Source organism: Loxodonta africana, chromosome 2, assembly GCF_030014295.1.
Source record: "Loxodonta africana isolate mLoxAfr1 chromosome 2, mLoxAfr1.hap2, whole genome shotgun sequence".
NCBI classification, from domain to species: domain Eukaryota; kingdom Metazoa; phylum Chordata; class Mammalia; order Proboscidea; family Elephantidae; genus Loxodonta; species Loxodonta africana.
Window position 1 is genome coordinate 19,674,509 of NC_087343.1, and position 6,000 is coordinate 19,680,508.

Consider the following 6,000-nt stretch of genomic DNA (forward strand, 5'->3'; position numbering starts at 1 on the left):
GATCATCTTTCTTTGGAATGGGTACAAATATGGGTCTCTTCCAGTCAGTTGACCAGATATCTTTCTTCCAAAATTCTTGACATAGATGATTGATCACCTCTGGTGCTACATCCTTTTGTTGAAATATCTCAGTTGGTATTCTCTCAGGTACTGGAGCCTTGTTTTTGCCATTCCCTTCAGTGCAGCTTGGACTTCATCCTTCAGTACCATCAGTTTTTGATCACATTTTACCTCAGGAAATGGTTGAACTTCAACCAGTACTTTCTGGTACAGTGACTCTGTGTATTCTTTTCATCTTCTTTTGATGCTTCCTGAGTCGTTCAGTATTTTCCCTGTAGAATCCTTCAATATTGCAACTCAAGGCTTGAATTTTTCTTCAGTTCTTTCAGCTTGAGAAATACCGAGTGTGTTCTTCCCTTTTGGTTTTCTAATTCCAGGTCTTTGCACATTTCATTACAATACTTTGTCTTCTCCAGTCGTCCTTTGAAATCTTTTGTTCAGCTCTTCTACTGCATCATTTCTTCTGTTTGCTTTAGGTACTCTACATTCAGGAGCAAGTTGCAGAGTCTCTTCTTACATCCATTTTGGTCTTTTTTCTTACCTGTCTGTCTTACTTATCTAGTGCTGCTGTAACAGAAATACCATAAATGTGTGGCTATGACAAAGAGAAATTTATTCTCTCACACAGTCTAGTAGGCTAGAAGTCCAAATTCAGGGCACCAACTCCAGCAGAAAGCTTTCTCTGTTGGCTCAGGAGGATGGTCCTTGTTATCAATGGTCCCCAGTCAAGGAGCTTCTCAGCTCAGGGACAGAAGTCCAAAGTACATGCTATTCTCTTGGCTTTTGTTTCTTAGTGGTGTGAGGTCCCCCTGTGTCTCCACTCACTTCCTTTTATATCTTAAAAGAGATGAACTTAAGATACAATGGTTTAGATGGAAACCCTAGTGGCGTAGTGGTTAAGAGCTATGGCTGCTAACCAAAAGGACGGCACTTCGAATCCACCAGGTACCTCTTGGAAACTCTTTGGGGCACTTCTACTCTGTTCTATAGTGGTCAGAATCCACTCAACAGCAATTTTTTTTTTTTTAATCTTGTAGATTGAGTCGTGCCTTATTAACATAACTGCCTCTAATCCTGCCTCATTAACATAGAGGGAGGATTTACAACACATAGGAAAATCACATTAGATGACAAAATGGTGAATAGTCACACAACACTGGGAATTATGGCCTAGCCAAGTTGACACACATTTGGGTGGGACACAGTTCAATCCATAACACTATCTTTTTAATGACTTTTTGCTTTCTTTGTGTATGATGTCCTTGATGCCATCCAACACGCCTCATCTTCAGTAATTAGTGTTGAATGCATCAAATCTATTCTTGAGATGGTTTCTAAATTCAGGTAGGGTATACTCAAGGTTGTATTTTGGCTCTCGTGGACTTGTTCTAATTTTCTTCAGCATCAACTTGAACTTGCATATGAGCAATTGATGGTCTGTTTCACAGTCAGCCCCTGGCCTTGTTCTGACTGATGATATTGAGCTTCTCCATTGTCACTTTCCACGGATGTAGTCAACTTGATTCCTCCGTATTCCATCCGGTGTGGTCCACGTGTATAGTGGCCATTTTTGTAGTTGAAAAATGTATTTCCAGTGAATAGGTCATCGTCTTGCAAAATTCTACCATGTGCTCTCCAGCCTCATATCTGTCACCAAGGCTGCTATTTTCCAACTTTCGCATTGCAGTCACCAGTAATTATCAATGCATCTTGATTTGCATGTTTGATCAATTTCAGACTGCAGAAAGTGGTAAAAAAAAAAAAAAAAAAGTTTCTTCGTGTTAGTCATTGGTGCGTAAATTTGAATAATAGTCATATTAACTGGTCTTCCTTCTAGGGGTATAGATATTATCCTATCGCTGACAGCATTGTACTTCAGGATAGATCTTGAAATGTTCTCTTTGACAATGAATGTGACACCTTTCCTCCTCAAAACTGGCCATTTTGAATCAGACTATCACATGGTCAGCTATCCCAGGAATGACAAATTGAAGAGGAATGGTTGGAACCTTCGAAAGCCACTAATTTTTCTGTGACCATGGATGACAACACAACATAGTTGAGTTCAAGTATCTGAGGGAAAAATTAAAAACTCTTAAGTAGTGTTATAGAGCACTAAGGTTACGCTGGGTGGGTGGGAGGTTGATTTTTAATGAGAATAGTGAAGAGCAATCTGTATACTTGTGCGTATACAGATTGTAGATTGTAGCTTTGTTATATACCAGAACTGAAGCTGTGTCAGCACCATACCAACCCCACACCATGTGCAAATGAGTCCGCAACTTACATTGCCCAATTTTTTGATTTAACTCCAGACTCATGTATCAAACTACCTCATGGACCGCTCTGCTTGGACATTTAACACCCATCGCAGACTTGTTAGGTGCTGTCAAGTTGGTTACGACTCATAGCGACACTATGCACAACAAAATGAAACAGTGCCTGGTCCTGAGCCATCCTCACAGTTGTTGCTAGGCTTGAGCCCATTGTTGCAGACACTGTGTCAGTCCATCTCATTGAGGGTCTTCCTCTTTTTTGCTGACCCTCTACTTTACCAAGCATGATGTCCTTCTCCAGGGACGGATCCCTCCTGATAACATGTCCAAAGTATCTGAGACAAAGTCTCTCCATCCTCCCTTCTAAGGAACATTCTGGCTGTACTTCTTCCAAAACAGATTTGTTCGTTCTTTTGGCAGTCCAGGGGATATTCAATATTCTTTGCCAAAATGACAATTCAAAGGTGTTAATTCTTCTTCGGCAATTCAAAGGCATCCATTCTTCTTCGGTCTTCCTTATTCATAGTCCAGCTTTTGCATGCATATGAGGCGATTGAAACCACCATGACTTAAAGGTGCACCTTAGTCCTCAAAGTGAAAATGCTTTTCAGCATTTTAAAGAAGTCTTTTGCAGCTGATTTGCCCAAGGCAATGTGTCATTTGATTTCTTGACTGCTGCTTCCATGGGTGTTGATTGTGGATCTAAGTAAAATGAAATCCTTGACAATCTCAATCTTTTCTCTATTCATCATTATGTTGCTTATTAGTCCAGCTGTGAGGATTTTTGGGTTTTTTTTTTTTATGTTGAAGTGTAATCCATACTGAAGGCTGTGGTCTTTGATCTCATCAGCAAGTGCTTCAAGTCCTCTTCACTTTCAGCAAGCAAGGTTGTGTCATCTGCAGGTCGTTAATGAGTCTTCCTCCGATCCTGATTCCCTGTTCTTCCTATAGTCCAGCTTCTGGGATTGCAGCCTAGCCAGGTCCAAAAGCAAACTTAACACCCCCGAGCCCACTCATCTCCCGGTCTTATTAACCAATAACCGGCTGCTCATTTACCCCTTCACTAAAGCCCAAAACTTTGGCATCATCCTTGACTTTTATTTTTTACATCATATATCCATTGTATAAAAAATTTCTTTTAGCCATAAAACAAAGCAAGGCTAAGTGGGTACACCTGCCCAGGGCAAGGACGAGAAGGCAGGTGGGGACAGGAAAGCTGGTAATGAGGAACCAAAGGTCGAGAAGGGGAGAGCGTTGACATGTCATGGGGTTGCCAACAATGTCACAAAACAACATGTGTGTAATTGTTTAATGAGAAGCTATTTTGCTCTGTAAACCTTCATCTAAAGTACAATAAAAAAAAATAAATAAAAATCTTTAAAAAAATTCTTTTGGGTATACTTCCAAAATATATGCCAAGTTTCACTGCTACTTTTCACCTTCATCCCTACCTTCCCAGTTCAAACCATCATGGTGGCAAACCAGGTGTTATGGGTTGAAGTATGTCTCTAAAAATACACATTGAAGTCCTAACCCCTGTACCTGTTAATGTAACCTTGTTGGAAAATAGAGTCTTTGAGACGTTAACAGGTTAACGTGAGGTCATGCAGGAATAGCCTGGGCCCTAATCACATCTGAGTGGTGTGTTACAAAAGAAGAGAACAGACATACAGACACAGACGTAGGGGGAAGATGCATCTACCCAAGGAGCCATGAGGAGGGAGGCCAGAACAGTTTCTCTCAGAGCACTCAGAAGGAATCAACATGGCCAATATCATGATTTGGACACCCAGCTTCCAGAACTGTGAGACAATAAATTTCTGTTCTTCAAAGCCACCCATTTTGTGGTATTTTGTGACAGAAGCCCTTGGAAACTAAGACACCAAGACTGCCAAAATAGCCTCTGTTTACCCTGCTTGTTACCCTTGATCCCATCCTCTATGGCTGCAAGGATGATCCAATTACATTGTAAGTAAGAACATGTTGTCCCCCATTCAGTACTGCCAGTGACTTCCCATGACACTTAGTATAATATCAAAAATCTTAGCATGCCCTACAAGTCCTCCGTCTAGCCCTTGGCTACCTCTCTGAAGATTCCTCCATACCCTCCTGCACCACCCCAGTCCTTGTTATTCATTCCTACCCCACTGACCTCCTTCCTCTTCCCCAAGCATACTGTCCCACTTCAAGATCCTCACAACTGGAGCCCTCTTCCTCCATTTACTACCAGTAAATACTAGTTACTCTTCACTCAGATCTCTGCTCAGATGTGTCTCATGCAAAAAAAAAAAAAAAAAAAAACCTAACCTTCCTATCTAAAGGAGAACTCCAGTGCCATTTTAACAGCCCAACTCTTGCCTAGTTTTACTTATTTTCATATCCATGTGCTATTCAAAAAAGCGCCTTGGTGGCACAGTAGTTAAGCTCTCAGCTGCTAATGGAAAGGTCAGATGTTGAAACCCACCAACCAATCTGCAGGAGAAGGATGTGGCAGTAAAGATTACAGCCTAGGAAACCCTATAGGTAGTTCTACTCTGTCCTATAGGGTTGCTACGAGTCAAAATTGACTGAATGGCAACGTGTTTGGTTTTTTGGGTGTTACTCATTGTCATATATTTATATAATGTGTTCTTTGTTTGCTTGTTTTGTCATTTAACTTCATCTACTGGACTATTGGCCCTATCAGAGACACCTCTCTGTCTCTAGTACCTAGAACAGTGCCTAGTCAGAGTAGTGCTCAGTCAGTATTTGTTGAACAAATATATGAATATTTCAGTCAGTGAGACAGGTAATTATTAATCAGCCTCTGTGTTTCAGACACTGTGCAGCTGGTTAAACCATAGTCCCCAGGTCAGTATGCAACCTGTAGAAAAACGAAGGCTGCAGTCACAATATTTTTATTTTGATGGACTCCATGTGAAATAAAAAAAATTTTCATTGCTTAACTGAGTTAACAAAAAGTATTCTGTTTTCTTATAAACTAGTCAGTGGCAAAGGCTGCCTGCACACCCAGGCAATCTTGCTCCCAAATCCTTTCTCTATCATATGCCTCCTGTGTCAGTTAATATCAGACGAAAAAAGAAACCTATGGAATTCATTGCTGCAGGAGAAGTAGCTTCGCCAGTTTAAAAAACTCTTTGAGTGTATTTCTGCAGTGATTCATCCAGGCTCTCCTGCTTGAGTCGACTGGTTCGTGAGGAGTTCCTCTAGGTTCCTGTGAGCCTCCCAAATCTCCGTCTTATTTGCCTTCCATGGGACCTTAAATTCCCAGCACTAGAGTCACTTCTTAAGTGCTACAGCTGCTAACCAAGGGGTCAGCAGTTCAAGTCCACCTGGCACTCCTTGGAAACTCTATAGGGCGGTTCTACTCTGTCCTATAGGGTCGCTGTGAGTCGGAATCGACTTGACAGAAAGGGGTTTGGGTGTTTTTGGTTTAGAGTCACTTCTTAGATTTACAGTGTTTCTTCCACATTAAAATGGGTCTCATTCAGCTTCATTTTCCACCTAATGACTACTATGATAACCAGCATTCTGGAATGTGTGTGAGGCAGTCTACCACCCCGTATGTAGAATTTACCAGGGAAATGACCAAGACCAACACTAGGACTCCCTCCCCCACCACGAGAAAGTAAGGATTGAGAAAAGACTTCTTTATAAAGAGCTG